General features: G+C 48.8%; 1 pseudogene; it reads left to right on the top strand.

Annotated features, from left to right (window-relative positions):
- The first annotated feature begins 152 nt into the window (after positions 1-152).
- On the top strand, positions 153-23,270 carry LOC120685152 (annotated as a pseudogene).
- Positions 23,271-24,571: the final 1,301 nt, after the last annotated feature.

Here is a 24,571-nt window from a genome sequence, read left to right as displayed (position 1 = left end):
CTGAAGACGACGAACCCAAGACTAACGGCGAGGACCTCCAGCTCCTGTTCCAGGAAGAGCTGGAGGAGAGTAGTGACGACCACTTCTCCTGGGACAGAGTCGATTCCTCCTCGGAAGAGAAAATCGACTCCTCCTCTGACGAAGACGACCCGATGGCCGGAAGCGCCTTCCGATTCATCGGCTCCTCCGAGGAGGATAGCAAGGAGGAAAGCAACGGCGGCGGCGGCTGGAGCAGCGACGATAAGGCCAGCGACGGCAGCAGCGCCGACAAGAGCGGCGGCAGCGACGACGATGGCGACGACAGCGACGGCGGAAACGTGCCGGCGCGAAGCCCCAAGCGCCGTAGGCACCTAGGTACCTATAGGTGGTCGACGTAGGCAGTACTGTAGGAGTAGTACTGTAGTGTAGATTGAGCTGAAGGATTCACCCCTTTGTCAAATCGGCTCTTCCTCTTGTAAAAACTTTATCTTTAATGAATAAAGTTCCTTATCACTTAATTGCTTGCTCGAACAACCCTCCAAAAGCCGATGGCATTGCATCGTTCTTTACCAATATCCAAGAGCCGACGAAATTCAAAACTGGAAGTATCCCGCAAAAGAACAAAACATCACCCCCACTCTGAATCCGACTCGAATTAGATATTCCAAATCCGAGCGCAATTCGAGAATCCTGCTCCATAAGTTCGAGCGAAAACTCACAGTATTCAAAACTTGAACCAGAGCCCGCAAAACAACAAAACCCTAAGTTAGCAGATCTGAACCATGGCGGACTCTGAAGCTCAAACAACGAGATCTCCAATCGTAGATACGGCAATCCTCGGCCTGAAGGTAATATTTATCCTGTCCTTTCAACTTTCCTCAGCTCCGAATGAATTAAACTCTGAAATATGACACCATATATAAATTTCTGAATTTCCGAACTCCAGGTGTCAGACATCCTTTTGCCGCATCCTTCCAATCCCAAATCCTTTTGTCTTGGCCCACGAGCTTATGAAAATCCCACAGATTTAATCTCCTGTGAAGCGAATAGAATCCCCTTCGTAAGTCAAGATATTAATTTAAATTCCTGGGCCGACTGCTTAAGAGCCTGGCCTAATCCACCCGAGAGCTGGATTGCATGGTATAGTAGAGTTGCAAAAACCTATATGCCCTTGTGGCAAGAATTGAACATAGCTGACACACTCAGTTTATCATTATCCCCCCTTGATAAAGATGAAAACCTTCTGAAAAACCATCGGCTATTTCTGGTCCGACGCTTTGAACTGCTTCCTCTTTGGTCATGAACCCATGACCCCTACTCTGCTAGATGTTACCATGATTACTAGCCTGGACATTAGTTCCCCTGATCCTGCAGCCCACAGAATGGTAGAAGCCCCCTTCAAACTTTCATCCAAGGCAGACTGCACAAACTGGAGTACTTACATGAACCAGCACATGAAGATAAAATGTCCAGTCACTAAAAAGGAACACACAACCTTTTTAAATCTTTGGTTAGAATATTTTATTTTCTGTGGTCCTTCCTTAGCTCCAACTAAGAATTACCTTCCTTGCAACCGCACTAGCCCAGGCAAACTTTTTCTCGGAGAAACATACAGATGTTTCCATCTGATGACAACTAATTTGCTCAACCAAAGGAAACTCAAAACTGGAGGCCCTTGGTGGTTTATTCAGTTATGGGCACAACTCTACTTCCAGCATCAGATTCCAAACTTTCAAAGCCTAGCCAAGAATTCCTTCCTCGACGAGAATGGCAAGCCAATTAGATGCACTAGCTATGGCCAAGCCCTATTCAGCCTCCCTGGTAGCAAACTGAACTCGACAGATGCAGAAAACTGGTTTAGAGTCTTCTACAAAGGTCTAAACAATCCCCTCTACTTTCCATTCACTGAATCTGAAGCCTTTGAGAACCCAACTACCTTCAGGCTGAATAGCTTTGCCGATGACGACGGCACTCGGCATCTGTATTCCCTAATGATCCGACCTGGCTTCCTCCCTGTTGGCATAAGTACTTCCAACAGAATCATCAAACCAGGTTATGAATCCTATCAACCAGTAGTAGCAGCTCGGTAATTTGGCTTAGGACAAGTCCCTCCCCACTTCCATATTCACCACTTGGTGGAGAGTAGAGCCGATTTACCCGATGGTCTTACCAGCTCAAGATGCTACAGCATGTTTGACAACCTCCACATTCCAATACCAGCCGATCTGTCCTTTACTCCCTCGTCAATCGACTTTAACACATGGTGGGGAATGTGGAAAACTCATGTATTCAGAAGAGCTTTAGGCCCTCTACAGCAGCAAATTGATCCTGAATACGCAATCCCCGAGGAAGAGGTACTGAATCCGTGCACCTATTTTTCTAAGTCCTCCACCACTTTACTTGGCTAACCCTGCTCACCTTGCTTACAGCAACAAGATGATCCAGAACCCATGACCAGTGACGGGGAGCCATTCTACTTCCTTCCAACCGCCCATGATGTTCTTTTTTGCAAGGAGTCACCGCTAATGAAGAAAGTAATAATGACTGCTCAGCCAGACTCACCCCAGTCAGCTTCTAAGCGGAGACAAACCTCAGGAAGTGCTGCCCCCCGAGTCCCGACTAAGAAAAGGAAGATCATCATAAGACGAGTCATCAAGAAAACAGTACAACCTTCCCCGAATCTATCAGAATCCAACACCAACCAGGTAATTCATCTCTCCGAAACTTCTTTCTTACGCATATATATTCTGGTTGACTGTAATCCTATTTTCAGGACGCAGCTGGAGACACGCTCAGTACTGGAAGCCCAGCACGACAGGGAACCACCGTTCATGAAGCCGACACTGGAATAACTGAAGTCCAAGAACAGCAAGGATCAACCATCGTCTCAGCAGAAATTCGCAGCGAAGGAACTGCAACAGCTGATGTACTGATGGACTCCCGATGCTTTGATGGAGGTGCGTGACGAACAGGATGACATAGCCGATGCCCCTGTTGTTGCCTCAAACCCAACTAAGCCGGTCACACCCGGACCGACCATCGCTTCTTCCTCAGAACAGGTAACACTACATGAGCTGATTCTAAATCAGCCGATAATTTCATTGATGCACCTTGTTCCCAAAACTAACTCCACTATCTCCACAGGGCTTCAATAATTCATCTTTGCTCTCCTTTGACCCAGCATCAATGGGACTGATCGCCCTTGGAACGAAAGTACCATCATCACAGCAGCCGATTGACCTCGCGGATCAGCTTCAACACATCAAAATCTGCTATCTGCTCCAATTAGTACCCTGGTTGACGATTCCAGCGAAATAAAGAAAATCCTCGAGCATATAGAATCCCAACTCCCAGAGTCACTTCAAGTCAAGCTCTGACCAGCCGGCCATCTTCCCTTCTTTCGGGCAGAGGTGAAAGCAGCACAACAGAGAATAGAACTACGTCATTCTCAAATTCCTCTGAAAGCCGACATCGCTCAAAAGTGCAAGATGCTCAACCAGAAGAAAGAAACTCTGGACGCCAAAGCCGATATCTCCGCGAGTACAAGGCGACTCAATCTCCTGGAGAAAGAACTGGTGGAACTCAAAGAAAAGGTCCGCACCACCCAGAGACTAATCCACGAGGAGAAAGCCTCGATTGCAAACTCCAAGCAAGAAGCCCAAGCAATAACAGAGCAAATACGGGCAGAGTTCGCAGAGATAAGCACCTTGAGTCAACAGATAGTAACAGGCGATGACAAGGACGCTGAAGCGATCATAGCAAGAGCCGACGCCATACACGCAGAAGCCATCCATGCCATAGAAGGGTTCCTGAACTAGTAGAACAATTCAGAGAATATTTAATGTTGCCTATTAAATCTAAAGCTCGTACCTATTAAAAACATCTTAAGTCGATGGTTACACACACACACACACACACACACATATATATATATATATATTTTACTGGCCAACTCAACGTGTTGGCCTCTCTCACTCTTTTTTTTACTGGCCAACTCAACGTGTTGGCCTCTCTCACTTTTATTATTATTATTTTTTTTCTGGCCAACTCAACGTGTTGGCCTTTTATAATACAGCTAGATGGATTTCATCGGCTCTTGTTTTTCGCCTTCCCACATGCTCGGGAAATATTTCTTGAGGTGTTGGCCATTGACGGCTATAGGAAACTTGACACCGTCCAATTCTTCAAGCATGTACGTATTTCCAGGCAAGACTTGATCAACCTTGTACAGCCCATGCCAAGTTGGAGACCACTTACCATACTTTCTATCTTTAGTTCCCAATGGTAGCACTACCTCCCAAACCAGGTCTCCGACCTGGAAATCTTTTGGCTTGACCTTTTTGTTGTATGCACGAGCGACTTTAGCCTTGTTTTCCTTGATCTTCTCAAGTGACCAAAGTCTTAGCTCCGTTAGATCCTCCACATTATCGCTCATCAAGGCTGCATACTCCTTAGCCGACAGATCATTCTGGAACTCAACACGCCTCGATCCGGCCGTGATCTCCCATGGCAACACAGCGTCTTGACCGTAGACCAGATGGTATGGTGACGTCTTGATGGATCCGTGACACAAAATACGATATGCCCACAAAGCCTCTGACAACACCTCGTGCCAGCGCCTAGGATATTCATCGATCTTCCTTTTGATCAGCTTGATAAGGCTCTAGTTGGATGCTTCAGCCTGCCCATTAGCCTGGGCATAATATGGGGATGATCTGATCAGCTTGAACCCCGTGTCATCGGCGAACTTCCTAAATTCCTCCGATATAAAGACCGATCCTCCATCGGTCATATTGGTCTGGGGAATCTCGAACCTATGAATGATGTGCTCTTTAACGAAACTGGTCACATCTTTCGATGCCACCGACCTCATGGGTACCGCCTCCACCCATTTCGTGAAATAATCCGTGACAGCCAACACCCATTGGTGACCTTTGCTGGATGGAGGGTTGATCTGGCCAATCATATCCATGACCCAAGCCCTGAACGGCCATGGCTTAATAATAGGATTCATTATTGATGCCGGCACCATCTGAATCTTGCCGAATCTCTGACATGCCTGACATCCCTTGTAATATTTAAAGCAGTCCTCAAGCATGGTGGGCCAGTAATATCCCGATCGCCTAATCAGCCACTTCATCTTATGAGCCGATTGATGATTACCGCATGCTCCCTTATGAACCTCATGCAAGAGCCGATTCAACTCCGAAGGCCCCAGACATTTAAGGAGCAGTCCATCTAAAGTCCTGTAGAACATATCGTCCCCTATCAAAACATACTTCATAGCTTTGAGTCTTATCCTTCTGGGTGCCCCCCAAGCCGAATCCTTCAAATAATTGAAGATATCGGCTCTCCAATCTCCAGGTTCTAGAAACTGAACCTCTACATCTACCCCATCGGCTGTTTCCTTGTATCCGGAAGCCATATGTGCCAAGTCATTGGCTTTATTGTTCAAAGTCCTACGTATCCAGTGGAAATTAATGTACCTGAATTGTGACATTAACTCACGGCACTGCATCCATATTGGAAAAAGATCCTCGCTCTCTCATCTATATTCTTCCGTGAGCTGAGAAATCACCAGTTTCAAATCCCCAAATATTTCCACCGCTTCTGCGCCAGCTTCCAGGAGTAATTCCATCCCCTTGCGAACGGCCTCGTACTCTACTAAATTATTGGTGCATGGAGTAGTCACCCTGATGGAAAAGGAATAACTCGCCCCTCGAGGTGATACCAAAAGAATTCCCACGCCGCACCCATCATCACACGCCGATCCGTCGAAAAACATGGCCCAAGCACATATGAAAAGTGCGGCCACGTCACTGTTGACCCTGTCTGCGATGAGATCCGCCAGTGCCTATCCCTTGACTGCCTTTGCAGGTTGATATCGGATATCAAACTCCGACAACGCGAACATCCACTTTTCGAGTCGTCCTTTCAGAACAGGAGCCGACAGCATATGCTTTATGACATCCGATTTGCAAATAATGATTGTTTCCGCCGAGAGCAAAATATGATGAAGCTTTGTACATGTAAAGAATAAACAGAGACAAAGCTTTTCAATCTCAGGGTACCTAGTTTCGGTGTCCAACATGCGCCTGCTAAGGTAGAACACAACCCTTTCCTGTCCATCATGCTTCTGAACCAGCACTGAGGCGATGGAGGTGTCGCCTACGGATAAGTATACGTAGAAGGGCGTGTCTTGCTGTGGAGGAACCAAAACTAGAGGCTTCAACAAGTATTCCTTGATTTCGTCGAAAGCTTGCTGCTGCTCTGCCCCCTAGTGAAATTCATCATCGGTCTTGATTTTCACGAGACCCATGAATGGCTCGATACGTCCAGACAGATTGGAGATGAATCATCTGACAAAGTTGATTTTGCCGATGAGCTTCTGCAACTCCTTCTTTGTAGTAGGCGGCCTCATCGTCCTTACAGCTTCTTGACTTTTTAGGCCGATCTCGATCCCTCGCTCATGTACTAGGAATCCTAAGAACTGACCGGCCGATACACCAAAGGCGCATTTCTTCGAGTTCATTCTGAGCCCAAACCTCTGAGCCCGCTCCAATACCTTACGCAAATCTTCCAAATGTCCCCCAGCCGATGTGGACTTGACCACGACATCATCAATGTAGATTTCTACCAGTTTACCGATGAGATCATGAAAAATGTAATTCATGGCGCGTTGATATGTCGCACCGGCATTTTTCAATCCAAAGGTCATAACCAAGTACTCGAACAAGCCGACCGCGCCTGGTACTCTGAACGCGGTCTTGTTTATATCCTCTGGGCCGTGAAGATCTGGTTGTAGCCGGCGTTACCATCCATAAAGCTTAGCATTTTGTGACTGGCAGCTGCGTTGATCAATGTTTCCGCGATGAGCATCGGGTACTCGTCCTTTGGCGTTGCTCTGTTGAGGTCTCTGAAATCCACGCAGACTCGCCATCGGCCATCCTTCTTTTGTACAGGGACCATGATGGAGATCCATTCTGCATACCAACATGGCCTGATGAACCCAGCATCCAACATCTTTTGCACCTCTTTCTTAACCTCCTCTAGGATTTTGGCCTTCATCTGTCGTGCTCGTTGTTGAAACGGCCGAAATCCTTTCTTAAGCGGGAGCCGATGTTCGACGATGCTTCTATCCAGACCGGGCATTTCAGTATAATCCCAAGCGAAACAGTCCCGGTATTCTTTCAATAGTGCTATCATCGGCTCACACAGGCTCGGGTCTAACCTTTTCCTGATAAATGTTGGTCGCGGCTTATCCCCGGGACCTATATCGACTTCCTCCAAATCGTCAGCTGATGTAAACCCGTACCCCAACTTGCCATCGCCTGTAAAATCAACTGTGGACGCAGGAAACTCGTCGTCACCTGCCACGTCGACAGCAAATACAGAGAGATAACAAAAGAAAATTTCCAGCCGACCGCACGGGCTGGCCGTTTCTGTATAACCATTCGAAACTGAATACTCCTTGAGTAACCAACTGCCAGAGCAGGCTATTGTTTGTTCATAATGTAACAGTTTCAACTCCAAATAAGAATTATCTACTTTTTGGGGCCGGTCGCTGGGACCGGCCTCTCTAAACCTGCTGAACTCCGTAGCGTGCCAGGATGTATTTATTCTATGAGGCCAGTGGATAAGACTAGCCTCAATCCATTTTTTGTCGCTTTGATCCAATCACAGTCTTCTAGCGCAATCCCTGAGATCGGCTCTTGTCCTTCTGCGTCCCAGGCGTTCATGTCTGCGAGCGAAACCTCGCTGGAGTCATCTGCACGGACCACCTCCACTTCATCGCCATCCCATTGAACCAAACACTGGTGCATTGTGGAAGGAACACAACAATTGGCGTGAATCCAATCCCTCCCAAGCAGCACTGTGTACGTACTCTTACTGTTGTCGATGAAGAACGAGGTTGGGACGGTCTTGCGGCCAACTGTCAACTCCACATTGAGGACGCCCTTTGCCTCCAATGGCTGCCCATTCAAATCATTGAGCATTACGTTGGTCTTGATAAGGTCAGCAGCAGAACGACCCAATTGGCGCAGCACTGAACACGTCATCAAATTAACTGCGACGCCAGTGTCGACCAACATCTTGTTCACAGGCTTGCCGTCGATGAGGCCCTTGAGATATAACCCCTTCAGGTGTTTGTAGCTTTTCTCCTTGGGCTTCTCGAAGATGATTGGCTGGAGGCCAAGATCGAGCTGTGCGATGGCCAACTCCTCTGGTTGGGGCGCCCGAAACTCTGATGGGAGCACGAACACCATATTCACATCAGCCGATGGCTTCTCATCTGCTTTTGGCTGCTTGGGGCGCCACTCCCTCCTTGGAGGGCGCCTTTCCACCCTTCGCGGATGCCTGAATTGCTCCGCGAGATCCAGATGCGCCTTCCTCAGCACGTTGAGGTACCTTGCTTCCGCCTCTTCGAGATTGCATAAGCGCTGCACTCTGCGCTTCTGCGAGCGACTGAGTCTGTCAGGACACCATCGTGGACGATGATACTTATCCTCTCCTTCGAGCTCAAGATCATCCCTGGATTGCCGCTCAACATGGTCGTCGTGACGCGCTTTGGGCCCCAAGCGCCGGAACACCGATGTCTCGCCTGACTGGCGTCCCCGAGGCCTGCACTCCAGTCAATCATCGATAGTAGGCAATCGGCTCATGCCGGAATTCCAACAGTACCTGAAGAACGGGCAATGCCAGTGGTCGCGCACAGCCTAGCGCCTCCCCAGCGTTCTCCCCGCACGGTGCTCGTACTCCTCTTCCGATTCATACCGGCGACGCAGCTTGTACTGATACTCGTATTTTTCAAGAAGCCGATTGGAAGCTGGGAGTTGATTGCGGATGTGACGCACTTGTTCTTCAGTAATATGTTGCTGCTCCAACTCATCTTCATCCTGGGGTCGTTTGCCAGAATCGGCCTCTCTAAACCTCTGCTCATCACAGTGGTGTACGGGTCCCGCCATGTTAATCTAGAACGCAAAATTCTGGCCCTCAGGTCTAAGATCCGACAGCTCCACCACATTAGCCTGTGGGAATGGTTGACTGTCAACCTTCATCGTGTGTTGGGCCAGAATTAATCGGCCTTGCTTAATAGTCGATTGGATCTGCCGACGCAGCTCCTTGCAGTCATTTGTGGCATGGGTGAATGAGTGGTGCCACTTGCAGTACGGCCTCCACTGCAGCTCTTGCGTCGTTGGCAGCTTGTGATTCTCTGGGAGCTTCAACTGCTTTTCCTTGAGCAGTAAGTCGAATATCTGCTCTGCCTTGGCCATGTCAAAATCAAAGCCCTTCACAAGCCCCTCCTGTTTGACCCACTTGCATGGGACGGGGTTTTCCCCCCGGGTCCACTCTGCCACAGCCACTTCTTGTTCCCCGCTAGAATCATCAGAATCATCTGCTTGTGCCATATTCACATGGCACTTGAATTTTTCCTGGTATAACTCAGGGTGATAGTGTTCATACGTCGTGAACTTCTGTACCATGTGCGCCAGAGAGGTGAATTCCAACTGAAAAGCCAGATCCTTGATCGGCTTAGCGAGCCCCAAAACTGCCAAATCGACTACCTCCTTTTCTGTGATGCGCGATGAGTAGCATCGATTCTTAACCTCTTTGAAGCGCTGCACGTACTCCGACACACTTTCCCCTCACTTCTGCTTGACTTGGGCGAGGTCGGCAATCCCGGCTTCAGCAGCCTCTGAGTGATACTGGGTGTGGAACTGATCTTCCAGCTGCCTCCAAGTGCGGATCGAATCTGGGGCCAATGATGTGTACCATCCAAAGGCTGAGCCCGTGAGAGACTGGCAGAAGAATCGGACCCTCAGAGGATCTGATTCTGAAATCATCCCGAGCTGCGTTAGGTATCGGCTCACATGCTCGATGGAGCTGGCCCCTTCTAACCCGCTGAACTTGGTGAACTCCGGGAGCCGATACTTGGGTGTCAACGGGATCAAGTCGTAGTCGCTTGGGTACGGCTTGGAATAGCCGATCGCCTTTCTCTTGGGCAGAATGCCGAACTGGTCCCTTAGTATTGCGCTGATCTGCTCCACACTAAGAACTCCTGGGGCCGAGAGCTTAGCACTCGGCCCAGTAGCGTACTTCGCTAGCCATGCTTGTTTCTCCACATCTGTCCCTGAAGCTCCTGTACTCACCAACTGTCCCACGCGTGTTGGGTTGATGTTGTCAGGTATGTACACGCACGTGTAGCCGTGTGGGATCTCCTTAGGCGGCTCGCTCAGGAACTGGCCCTCCCCGGGAGCACCGCCGATCTTGTAGACGACATAGATCGGCGAACTCTGCAGCCCTAGAGTTGTGAGCGAGTATGGCAATGGCGGCCTAGACTGAAGTGGGGCCTCTCCCCTGTGACTCCCCAGGATTGGTCCCGATGGGGAGTACTGGTTCTTGATCACCTCCTGGACGACGCGATGTGCCACACGCTCGAGCTCGTTCACCAGGCTTTCTGAGTGCCGATGAAGCGAGTGAGCCACCATGTAGTTCATCTCCTGGTGCAGGGCTCTGGTGCGCTCCTCTGACGGTACGGACAGGTCGATGTTGTCAAGATCGCTTTCGGGTGAGAACCCCTTCCACCTGATGCCGTGGTTGCGGGTCCTCTCGAAAGAGCTGATGAGATCGGCTTCGAACTGAGCTTTGACCTCATCAAACTTCTGCTGGTGTTCGGGGGTCAGCTCTTCATACTTGACAGGGTTGGTGACCGGCGGAACCGGAGCTTGGTTCTGAGGTCCAGTCATCCTGGCGGTGGACGTTGTTGCTGATGAAGGTCCCACCGGGCGTGCCAGAATGTGTTATCGGTCAAAACCCACTGGCGAGTAGCGATAGGTAACACGAAGAGCCGGGAGGCTGCCGGGGCACTGGCTGGCACCGGTCCCTCGGTCAATGGCCCAGATCCTGGCATACGCCGACGCTTCCGGAGATGCATGGCGTGCCACCTGACCTATACCCGATCAGGAAGGTGCAAACGTGTTTTCGATGGTTTGCCTGCATGCACAAACACATGTAAACATTAGTCCGAGCTGTGGTCGGCTCCCCGGGACGACTCTTGCATCGGCTTTAAAGAGCCGATCGAGTCCCGGTGTCAGATCAGATCTGCATATCTAGATGTTAATAGATAAAGCAAATAACTGCAAAAACTGCTTCAATTAGATCTAGTTAATCCAATCCACAACGGTAAAAGCTTCACTGCTAGATCGGAACATCCTACACGTAATTAGGCCTAACGAGCATAATAGATAACCAAACTTTAACCAGAAAAGAGGCCTAAGAATAAGCTAAAGCCGATTCCCAGATCAATCCCTATTAAGATCAGAGCAAAGCATCTAATACGTTGCCGTATCATCCAACCCGTTTGCTAGGCCTAACCTAGCAGATATTAAGCCGATTCTTAAGTATAAGAACAAACCATAATAGATTAGATCTACTAGATAAAAAAGAAGCAGGGTGTTATCTCTACGCGACTAATTCCTATGCAACGAGAAATAGCGTAAGATTAATACATGATCAGGCAGAGATAACATGATATTCGTAGATGATAAACAACAAGAGCATGATAGATCTACTAAAGGTCATGCTACGAACATCGGGATAACTAGCATTACTCGCCATCAAAAACGCTTCAGTACGAGTAATACCAAGGTAAAAGCAAGAACAATGCTGCCCTGATCACAAAAAGTGATCAGGGCAGCATGGCGCTTACTTGGATGAAACCCTAGGATTAGGGGTGGCGGTGCACCGAGAATTGTTGTTGCGAGACGTGATGACGTTCTTCCATTACGAATGGCATAGGGTGCATATTTATAGTCCGGAGACTTGGAAAACAATCTAAACTAATGTGTCCATATTGGACTCTATCTCTAACTCAAACTGAACTTAAACCTAAAGGTACATGGCCCAGATGGCCCGAACGCCCACGCAGGAGCCGATTCGTAAGCCTCCTTAATTTCTGCATTAAGCCCAACTCACTTGCGGCCCATTAATTAACCCTGCTAATTTATGGCGATAACACAAAGACAAGTAGCGGCAGAAGACTCACCTTAGTAAATTTAAAGCTCCATTGCATACAATCTGCGAGCTTCTTCGTGTTGTCTACAGTCAACAAAGGATCATCAAATAATTCCTTTTCCAATTCTTCCTGTGTTGACTGAGGCATAGACTGGAAAGGTACCAATCGAACGGAAGGACCTTTAGACCCTTCAGCCCCATTACTTCCAGACCCACTAGCATTGGAGGCTCCTTCAGCAGTAGCTGGAGTATGTTCAGGTGCTTTAAGGGTTGGCTCGCTTGGCTTTTCAGCTATGTCTGCACTGGGCAAACTGGCAGCTGGGGTTTCGATCAACCTAATTATAGGAGACTCGGGGGCTGATCGACTAGTTCCCTCTAAACTACTTGACACCCAGTTGCGGAAGTTTTGGACCTGAATTTTCTCATGCGCCGGAAGATGTTGGACCCTAGCCAAGCAAGATTCTGTATAAGACAGCTGAGACAACGAGGATAAAACAAACAAAATATTATATACTTACTGGCCGGCATCGAGACGAGGAACTTTTCTCTGTAATATTGATCTGGGAGTCGCTTTCCGTTTCTTGCTATCATCAGAATCAACATCTATAGAAGTCGGCGGCATGCAATACCAGGATTTATAATTTTTCTGCAGAAAAAAGGCCAAGAATTAGTCAGAAGATCATGAATGGTTAACTACAAGTACTCGACATGGTCTCGAACTAACGTACCCAGGTATTCTCGGGTGGATTCTGTGCCAAGAAGAGTGTTGGAAGCGCCAAAGACTTGTCGAAATTATCGAGTACTTTACAGCATCTCTTGATTACTTCAGACTGAGCCATTGGCTCTGGTGACATCCTAGTGGAATTCTTCGTGCCTTCATATCTAAAGGCAGGATGTTGTCGCAGCTGAAGAGGTTGTGTCCGGTGACCGATAAATGAGAAGACCACATGATCTCCAGTGACTCCCTTTTTCTTAACAACGACAATCGCACGAAGAATGGCTTCAACTTGCTTGCAACCAGGTCCTCTACTCGACCAGCTCTCCTGGACTTGGGGGGCACCAGCAGTTCTTCCTGGAAGTGGGGATTCAAAGTTTCCAACATGGAACCAGAACCTCTTCCATTCGGCTCCTTTACTCACCGGATCATATGCCAAGTACTCGGCTCGGTTCTCAAGGCGGAGTACCAAGCCACATCCCCCAACGACGGCGGGATTGGTGGCATTTGGAACAGGAACAAGGAAGAAGAAATGTTGAAAAAGGTGGAAATGGGGGAGAATTCTAAGGAATGCCTCACATAAATGAGTGAAAATTGAAAGATGCAAGATGGATTGAGGAGTGAGATGGTGTAATTGAATTCTCCAGAACTGAAGCAGTCTATAGAAAAATTCTGATACGGGAACGGTGAGACTACGTTCTACAAAATCGCGAAACATAACGGTCTCAAGAGTACCTTCCATAGGGTAATCTTTTCCTTCACCAGCGCGCCATTGGCTCACGCCCTGCTCTTGGAGGAGACCCATATTCTCCAACTCTCGGACCAGTGATTCAGACATCTTGCTTTTGCGCCAACCTGTGGACAAATTGGCGGTCGTTTCCTCTTAAATCTTGGACTTGTTCTTCTTGGGAGCCATCTTACAGTCACGAGTTTTAACTCGGGGGCTACGAGAGGGGCTTTTGGATTTTGACTGAGAAGAGATGAATGTGAATCTGAGTCTGACGGCGGCCAGGAGTTCAAGGGTTAAAACCCTTGGAAGTTTTCAACCGGCTTTATACGGTCTTTAGGGGTAATTTCGTGAATATTTGGGATGCCAACATATTCTTTTCTTCTTTGATTCTTAAATCTAAATGGAGGGATTTAAATTCAAGACTCGGGACTGCAGAATATATGTATTAGAGATTTATTTTTCAATTTTTTTTGAAAAATAAAGAAGAAGAAAAAGACTGAAGTGACCCTCAGCCTGATTCTACGATTCAACCTAAGGCTCGGGGGCTACTCCATATGGAGCGCGAGTACTTCGCGCACCATATATGATCAAGATTTCGGGGCATGAGCACCTCACAGCCGCGAGGCAAATGGAAGTACTTAAAGGACTACTCGACGTATCTGAAGGAAGAACCAGAATCAACCAGAAAGGTGTTCAGACTACTTGAAGTACTCGAATACAAAGAGCTCGGGGGCTTGTCAGACCCGGGGCAGTGGGACTGCTCACAGGCGTAAAATGTTCTAGAGTAAGGGATAGCTCATAGATGTACCTTACCTCTGTTGTAAACTACCCGAATAGGCGTAGAACTAGCTGCAGTACAAAGGAAACTATTCGATCTTGTTGTAGAAGGACTCCAACTGTACTCAGCTAGGACTTTCCATATAACCCTGTCCCCCCGGATATATAAGGGCGGGCAGGGACCCCCTCGAAACACATCAACACCTAAGGCAATACAAACGACCACACATGACGTAGGGTATTACGCAACTCGCGGCTCGAACCTGTCTAAATCTTTGTGTTCCTTGCACCATCGAGTTCCAGAGCCATCAATCCCTACCTACAAACCCTACTGCTAAGGGCATCCCTGAGCGGGCTTGGCGGTAAACACCGACAGCCCGAGAAGGCCTTTTCCTTCCCCTCGAAGACACCAGCCTAGTAAAAAGATCTTTACCAGGCGGGAAATCCCGAAGGTTACGGCGCCCAGCCGCCGGGCTCGGTACGGAGCCCGAGGGGGTGCACGGCTTCCCCGTAAGAACATCATGATTACGGGGATGCCGTGCGCTCAGACGATAAGAAGATAGGCGGCAGATAGCTTATTTTCAAGCTACCCGTCCCATCAACTTGAAGATGGACGGTGGCTGGGGCCCACCGCCGTTTACCGCGCCCCCCGTTGCGGTAAAACCAGGGTGGCCCCGGCGATCTCCCTGCGGTTGACCAAAGTCACCCTGGACCATGAGGGTCTATGGGACGACCCCGGAACCGCTACGTGGACCCCTCGGAGCACCCCGGATGTCCCTGGGACACCCTGGAGAACGAGGGCCCGCCAGACGACCTCGGATCACCCAGGGACGTAGGGGCCCACCCGTCAGCGTCTATGGCCACTCCGGGACGCCCCGGAGCACCCCTGGTACCTGTGGGCCCCCCAAAGCCTGCTATAGCGAGCCCGACAAGCCGCCTGCCCGCCTGACAAAGGCGGGGCAGCCTGGAAGACGGCGCCCACCATGCAAAGGGGGCGTTCACACGAGTTAGAGAAGAACAAAGAAGGCGTTCACACAAGTTAGAGAAGAACAGAGAAGGCAGTTGTAGCCTATAAATAGAGAGATCCCAGGACATGTAAAGGGACCCCTTTTTCGGGACCTGATTCAGACATTCCGGGCTTGGGCTCTCTAACTTGGGATCGGCAAGAACTAATCACAACACACATAACGTAGGGTATTAGGCCTCCGGGCGACCTGAGCCTGTCTAAAAACCACCGTCTCAACTCGCTTTCGTAAGAGAGATACTTGCGTGCTTTACACCCCTGGCCAAATCTTTAAACGGGGGTTCCCTCAAATCCCTGCTAGCAGTACTCACCCACTGTCAGCGGCGCTTAGATGCAGTAGGCGGGGTGTGAGGAGCTGCAGCAGTGGCAGTGCGACGGGCGATCGGATGCAGTGGGCAGGGCGCGAGGAGCTACAGCGGCGGCCGCAGTGCGAGGGGCGTTCAGGTACGACGTGAGGATGCGGTGATTGGGGCGCGAGGAGTTGAAACAGCGGCAACGGCACATGGGGCCCGGATACAGCAGTGGAGCATGCTAGGTGAGGACGCTATTTTCTTCATTTTTTTTGCCTTGTGAAAATTGCAACACCACCAGGTGAGGAACCATTGGTGATGGTTCATCCCAACATTGTAGACACTAATCCAACGGCCGGCCAAACCGGCAGTGATGCCACTTTTAAACTGGTAGTGAACGGTTCTGTGGAGTAGTGGGAAGAAGACAACAGCGACCAGCGACATTGTGCCGCCGCTGCATGGGGAGGCTCTTCTTTGGCCATGGCATTCATGCCGACTTATAAGTTTGGCTCTAAAATGTGCTCTAGTTTGGTAATAAGATTTCGACTAGTCAAAGCTTCAGTTTTGCTTCGGCATTTTTAGTTGAGATATCAGGGACCCAAAGGATTTTATGAGGATAACCTCAGAATGTGTCGCGATGCAGAGGGACTATTCTTCATTCTCTACATTAAGTGGTTGAGACCTCTTGTTGAGAACCAATGGTGGTCACTGTTGGATGATGAGTGATTTATAACATTGTGTGGATTTGATGTATCTCTTGGCTCAAGATGTGCAGGTGTAGGATGCAATGTGACGGCTGGCGGCATGTGGTGAAGGGTGAGTTCTAGCTTGGGTGCAATGGACTATGCGGTGATGACGGGGCAAGCAAGAGCCTTGGCGTCGATGTATCATTAGGTGGTGAAGGACAAGTGGAGACTTGACACCGAGCGACCAGAGGAGTCCGGACGGAGTCATGGGCGATCAACATGGTGCACGATCAGAGAAAGATTGCATGGAGGGCGAGATGGTGATGATGACAACATCGGTCAAGTCAAAGAGGAAAGTGGTGGCAAGCTCGAGTAGGCTGCCGTGTGGTGAGAGCGTGAAAGACTTTAAGATGTCAAAGCTTGGCGGAGGCCGGACATGCGTCGACATCAGAGGTAGCAGGTTTCTCTATTTGGGGTTCAAAATCGGGAGTGCGTCCGGTGGGGTCGGATGGTAGTGAGGAGGGCACGTGGCGCCACTATGAAGCTTGCGTCTAGACGAAGTAAAGTCATGAAGGCGTGTGCCATCCGCTGCGCCAGTAAAAAGTTGGATGATTTTACCCCCGAGGGGTATTTAGATTGTATGATTCATGGAAGGGCGTTTCGGTCATTTGCAGGCATCTATATAGAGAGTGGGCTGGTTTGGGAGGTTATCTCTTTTGGGGAGGTCCTCTCATTTTGCTTGAGAGAGATTTGCTAGGGTTAGAGAGAGAGAGAGGGAGAAAGTAGAGTGTGACTCTTTGTTTGAGTTTTATGCCATCCAAGCTCTGAGTGATGGCAGAAGTGGCCTGTAACTAGACCTCGTGAGGCAATTCAAACATCAATCTTGTGTGCATCCCGAGCATTTTTCCTTTTTGCGATTTTCAGATGATTTTCAAGTGATTTTCGATTTGGTAGATTTACTTGATCTTTTCGTAAATTTCTTTTTAGATATGTTGGATCTGGTTGTCATGAACTTATGGCTGAAATCTTGCTCGAATCCATTGCTTTTTGAGGAAGTAATTTGCATTAGAGATTTCAGTTTTGTTCCTCCCCTTTCCCCTTTTTTCTTCCTCTGTTCTTGAGCAGGAGTTTTCAGGGCACGGGATACATCGCGCCGCCCAAGCATAGAGGTGCAGCTGTAGGCGTGGCTGCGCCAGCAGCGCGCAACGGTGCTAGGAGCACACACGGTGGCGGCAGTTGAGTGCTACAGCCGCGAGGGGGTGAGCCTAGGGATGGCAACATGTCTAAACCTGCTGCATTTCTCTTGTCCAAACCCGTATCGTGAGTACAATACATATCCACTAAAAAAAATCCATTACCCGTTATGGGTTTAATTTTGTCCCTAAACACGTGCTTGTCGGGTTAACCGGTACCCACAAGTCGCCCATGGGTCTACAGTTTACTATACTAGGTTTTATCATAATCAACAAGTTTAATATAATTAGCATCAAATTTAAAGTAAAATACATGCTGAGCAAGAAGTTCATTGTTTACTAAAAATACTAGTGGAATAACAAGTTCTTTATTCTATAATCGTAACATCATAAGTCACCAATCCCTTATATCATATACGCGCACTACAGTTGAAAGCAACCAAGCCATCAGGGTGGAGTGTAGTGATGCCCCACTTCCTAGAGCCTCCATCGAACAAGCAAGCCACCACCAATGGTCAACATCGCCTTGTTGCTCCACCTGTGCATAAGGCTCCCACCGCCGTGGCAGCAAACCAAGGTAGTTGCTTGTGCCGTCTTCCTAGCTACAATGTAGCACGCTGTTGTAGCCCAGTGGAGCTGAGCCACCCACCGCAGTCCACTACAAGTCAAGTTGTCCCACGATGTCGATGCTGCAAGCATCGTATGTCATCCCACACTGCACTGACGGTTGTCAAGCAACGCCAGACGCAGCGGTCCTCTACCGGCGGTCACACCAACAAAGTGCGACAACCCTGGCCACCACCAGAGTTACGAATGCCATCGCACGAGCGTAGCAATCCCCATGAAGTTAGCCAACCTACAGCATGCCGCCTTGCACCACCACTGAAAGAGGCCTCCCTTGAAACCACCATCACCAGCAGTGCCAAAGCCAAGTTGGATCTCTAGAGACAACGCCTTCAAGAAGGGGACAACACTAGTGGCATCGCCATCACCCATCCAGAGAACTAGACATGGTTTTCACCAATAGAACCACATGCCGCAGGGATGTAGCTCCAAGATGACGACACCAACAGAGAGAAGGATGCCCTAGAGCGCTGCCGCCATTGCCACCTGCAGAAGAAGGCTTTCGCCCAGAGCATCCCATCTGCATCACAGCACGTACCCAGCCTGGTACTCCCAGGACCATGGTCATTGAAAGCCTTCCATGGACGGCGCCGGCGATTGTGCCTCTTGCACCTTGCGTAGACCGCCTTATCCCACCGCTGCCACCACACATGCCTCTCCAAGGCCCTTGCCAACCACTGCCGTCTTTAGATGCAGCGGCCCAAGCACAACACCTTCTCCTTCCCCTGGTCCGGTGAGCACACTGCAAGACCAGGGGCATCCCGAATGTGCTCGCTACACAGACACTGACAGCGGCCTGTGCCCAACCCCCCCTCCCCCCATGCGGCCACCTCCGTCGCTAGACTACCTCAACCACTCCGTCACCTGGAGCTGGTGCAAGGACAAGACCGACCGGCAGGGCCGCATGCAGGCCACGAGCTCACTAGCTCCACCCTGTGACTCGCCGGCAATGGCCTCAGGGGCCGCGAATCTGCACGCTGGCCGTGGGGAGGAGCCCTTGCCACCATCGCGGCGCCCAAGCTCACCCGGCGGTGCCTGCCACGTCCCCGCCGGATCCACCCTCGTCGACACTGAATCTGGCTGTCGAGGCCGCAGGCCTGTGGGTCGACATCTTGGATGAGTGTGCTGCCAAGTGAAGGTAGCCGCCTCACGCAGCCCTTGTCCAGAGCACGAGGCCACCATGACGAGAGATCCTGCCGTCGCCATCCCAGGGAGCCGCGCGGACTTCCGGCAAGTCCCTCCGGCGATGGCGAGAAAGAGAGGCGAGTTGAGGTAGTTGGCGGCGGTGATGGGAGGTCACTGATGAGGACATCCTCCACTATTACCGGCCCGCTGGCAAAGACGCAACAAAAATAGGCCAAAAGTGGCCCAGTTGTAGTCGGGCGGCGACCGTGTGAGCCTCTGAATAATCCCACCTTGCTTAGCTTGGGAGGAGGAAGCCATCTTAAAAGGGAGCACCACCTTCCCCTATCGGACTAGTCTTTTGGGGCGATTGGGCCTTTCCTCAAGGGGTGCGCCGGAGTTCGGTGCTAAGATTGCCAAGGTTCAGGTCGTTGGGGCCTAGTGGACTTCTGAGACCGGATTGGTGTGTCGTATTTTCGGCTGTCGGTGCTAAGATTGCGGGATTCGGGAAATCTGGATCGGTGCGTCGGGCTTTTCATCCAATCCCACCTGGGCCGGACTCATCAGTCACCGCCTGAGGGGGGGTTGGGGATGCGGGGGTAGTGGTTTTGTTCCTAATTGCATGTCTTTTCCAGCACATTTTAATTGTCTAAAACAAGATCTATGACCAAGAAAACTTCAAGTGGTACTGACAAGATCTATGTGATCGATTTTTGTAATAACCATGCTGACGGATCTGTTTGTTTAAATCAAGTTTGAGGACAAGCATCATGTGGTAGTGATCAAAAGTAGTTGAAGATACCATGTGGCTGTTGAGGTGTGCAAAAAATTAAGACGATGATGTGGGTTGGTAGGGTGACACAAACACTTAATGCTGCGTGATCTCCGTCAACGCTCATGCACTATCTTCTATCTAAAACGCATCCACAATGTGGCCACTTGCCTAAAACTAACGCATCCACGATGGCGTATAGATCACAACTTCGTTGTAGGATATATCATCTCTAAGGAAACCAGCCAGATTACCATATTGCCAATTATGACGAGCAGGGGTGTCCCTGTGGTGCCCGCAGTGGCCGCCGCCACGGCCATCATCTTCTTCGTCTTGACAGCAGGTCAGCCAACGGCCACGGCCGCCATTGTCGAACACACCTTCATTGTAAGCATGACAAAGTTTCCATGTCTTTTGATCAATTTGTGTAAAGCAACGGAAGAGTATGTTTGCAAGCTTTATATGTTGGGATATGTATATGTGTAAATGTAGGTGAGCCAGGTGAATATGACGCGCTCGTGCAAGGAGACGCTGGTGACCGTGGTGAACGGGCAGCTCCCGGGGCCGGCGATTGAGGTCACTGAGGGGAACTCGTTGTCCGTTCATGTCGTCAACAAGTCACCCTACAACATCACCATCCATTGGTAATGAAATTAGTGCCTTAGTTATAAATCCTTCATTTTGTTCTAAGCATAAAGGCATCATTTACAGTTGTCTAAATTTTCACCACCTTGCATTGTCTGAAGACAATATACAAACTTTCACTACTTGTTGTAACTGGTTAGTACTCTGTCCAGTCCTTGAACTATAGGGTCGATCATGTGCGTAAGAAGCTGATCATGTCCAGTGCTTGAACTACAGGCATGGAGTGAAGCAGCGGCTCAGCTGTTGGGCTGACGGCGTGCCGATGATCACCCAATGCCCCATCCGTCCGAACCACAACTTCACCTATCGATTCGACGTGGCCGGGCAGGAAGGCACACTATTGTGGCACGCTCACGTTGGATGCTTCCGGGCAACCCTGCACGGCGCCCTCATCATCCGGCCGAGACATGGAGCGAGCTCATATCCGTTCCCAAAGCCGCACATGGAGATCCCCATGATCTTAGGTTGGTGAATTGTATGACATTTTTCTCAATAGCAGGGCATGGTTTTTCAAGTCTGAAGATGCACCATGAATGCTTGCTCTGAACTCCACTGTTGGATCGTTGTGCTCATTGACACCAGGGGAGTGGTGGGACATGGATCTTGCACAGTTGGACAGGAACATGGTGGACGGTGACTTTCTTGATAACCCAACTGCAATGACAATAAACGGCCAGCTTGGAGGTCCCTTCGATTGCTCTGGTAATTGATACCTTTTATCTGACAACCAAATAAAGTCATTATTCCCCTTCTTTATCAATTGATCATTGGAGTGTACTTCAACTATGAAGGGATTGTAAAAGATGGCTTCGTGCTGGACGTGGAGACAGGAATGACCTACCTGCTACGACTAATCAACGCTGCACTCTTCACCGAATTCTACCTCAAGATCGCCGGACACAAGTTCACTGTGGTCGCCTCCGACGCCAACTACGTCAACCCCTACACCACAGACACCATTGCCATTGCACCCGGTGAGACGACGGACGTCCTAGTGGTTGCCGATGCGCCTCCTGGCAAGTACTACATGGTCGCCGTGGCGCTACAGACGCCCAAGCCTGACCAGCAGCTCCCTTTCTTCATGACGAGCGGCACGGTGCAGTACAGGAGCCACAACAATGGCACCAGAGGCCACCACAATGTAGCCCCGGTGGTGCCTGACCTGCCTGACCAGCACGACACCATGACCACCTATTACTTCCACGGCAACATGACCAGCCTACGGCATCCACGGCGGCCGCAGGTGCCGGTGCACGCTGACGAGCACTTCTTCGTCACACTCAGCGATGGTTCTATCTGCCGGCACGGTCATCCGTCCTGCAAGAGGAGTGGTAGCAATGAGTCTATCCTCGTGGCGGCCATGAACAACGTCTCCTTCCAGCTCCCAGTATAGGTGGCGGCGCCATTGCTGGAGGCGCACTACTACCACGGCAACGACACGGCTTCCACTGGTGGAGTGGATCTGTTCATGCTGCCTAACTCGCCACCGAGGGTGTTCAACTTCACCGACCTCTCCCTGGTCCCGGATGGACCCATGGAGGCGGAGCTGGAGGCGACGGAGAAGAGGATGGTGGGACGGCGGTTCCGGCATGGCACGACAGTCGAGGTGGTGTTTCAGAACACGGCGTTGATGCAGACCGGCTCCCACCCGATGCACCTACACGGGCACGACATGTTCGTGCTTGCCCAAGACCACGGCATCTACGATGCGGCCAAGGATGTGGCGAAGTACAACCTTGTGGATCCACCGGTCAAGAACACCGTGGTTGTCCCCAGGCTTGGGTGGATCGCCCTTCGGTTTGTCGCGGACAACCCAGGTACATACACACACACACACACACACACACACACACACACACACACACACACACACACACACACACACACACACACACACACTGCAAACTATGGTCAAGCATCACTTTCTCATGTACAGGTTATTAGATGACATAAAAGGCATGCAAAATGTAGACATCATATATTTAACGGATGGTGTAGATCACTATGCACTTGAGACACGTGTGCATCTGCTAACTGGGACTTACTAGAACCAAGGGCTGTCAAGTCCACACCACTTACCATGATCTAGCTAAACAACTGACCGTGTTGCCCATAACGTCTGTTTTGAAAACATAGAAATTCAATTGAAACACGAAATTTCCACTTGCGTTTTGATCAGGGCAACTTGAAGTGTTATCCTTTTTCAGTTTTTCAGGATGATTTCAGGGCAAAGTGAAAACAATTTAACTTCTAGTTAATCTGCAGCTTTTATTTGTTTATGTTTTCATGTTCGTTAAGAGTCCTCATAACCATGATGGTGTTCAAAGTTTGAGAGACCTTATGTTTTGTCTTTTATGCTACAGGAGTGTGGTACGTGCATTGTCACTTTGATTTTCATAACAATGATGTGGCAAAAAAAATTATGCTACAGGAGTGTGGTACGTGCATTGTCACTTCTAGTTAATGGCTGCTGTGTTCATCGTAGAGGATGGACCTACGGTGGCTTCAATTCTTCCTCCACCACCTGATGATCTTCCAAATTGTAACCATGACGATGATAATGTTTTTAATGAATTATACCTCTATAATGTAAAAGATGGTGTATCGCGAAGTTAAAACAGTACTATAAAAATAATTTTTTACTAGAGAAAATTTGTTAAAATTTAAGGTTTTTACATCGAGTTTACTACAGATATGACCATCCCCAACACCTCATCACTGCTGATTGAACTCAAAATGGCGGTGATAGACTTTCACAGCCAGTTCGTATATATGTAGTGGTCGTTGGAACCGGCAGAAAGTACGTATCACCGCCGATTTGAGATATGAACCGGTGGCAAAAGTTCAAATAACCATTACCGTCAAGTTCATTTACAAACCGGTGATGATAACCATATTCACGGCCGGTTGTTCGTAATACGAATCAGCGGTGATGAGCGAACAGTAAATTAAATTCCCCACTTTTTTAACTTGAAAACCTTCGCATTCGCACAAAAGAAATTATAACTCATTGATACGAAATCGAATGAAGATAACTTTGTAGCTGACAATTCGTTCATTAAAAATTATTTACATATATAAATATTAAATATAAATTATTAGACTAATCAAACAACCTTAAATGGAAAACATCAATGTTAAAGTTGTAGTACTTGACGAAATATATAACTTCACAGTTGATATTATTGTTATTTGAGTTTTCTTTGCATGTAAAACTTTAATAGATGACTTGGAAAAGTCAGTATAAATGAATAATATCTAATCATTTAGTTTAGCACCACCGGATCATGGTATGGAGGGGTCGTGCAATGCATGAGGTCGTGGGTTCGAACCACCGGTGGTGGTTACTTGGGTATATATTTTTTTTGCGACATCATTGTAGATTTTTTACTGATTTTTTAAAAGGTATATCACCGTTTCATGGCTCAAACAGGCGGTGATACCTAGTCATCACCACCGGGTCATAGCTCAAACCAGCAGTGATGACCGAGTTAATGATAGTCAGTTTGCATACTAATAATATCGTGTATTCAATTATTGAAATAATTTTGTCATAGCTAAGAAAAATATTTTAAATAAGGAGTTTTTAAAAGGTATAGATTTTTTATGGATTTTTTAAAAGGTATATTACTGCCGGTTTGTGGCACAAACGGGCGTTGATATCTAGTCATTACCACCAGATCATGGCTCAAACCAGCATTGATGACCGAGTTAATGACAGTCAGTCTGCATAATAATATAGTGTATTCAAATAATTTTGTCATAGCTAAGAAAAATATTGCAATTAAGGAGTTTTTTGCTCGTACATGAAAAGAGGGTTTCTAATTATTTCATTATTAGGAAGAATTATCGTTGTAACGAACATGGTCTCATTTAGGCCATTTCGAATGATTTTGGTGATGACAATGCAATCAATGGGACTAACAAGTTCGCAAGATTATTTTTGTAGGATTTTTCAGGTCCCATGGATGAAGTCCAAACCATATCTGAGACATCCAA

The sequence above is a fragment of the Panicum virgatum genome, chromosome 8N, assembly GCF_016808335.1.
Source record: "Panicum virgatum strain AP13 chromosome 8N, P.virgatum_v5, whole genome shotgun sequence".
NCBI lineage: Eukaryota > Viridiplantae > Streptophyta > Magnoliopsida > Poales > Poaceae > Panicum > Panicum virgatum.
This window is presented reverse-complemented; position numbering and strand designations above follow the sequence as displayed.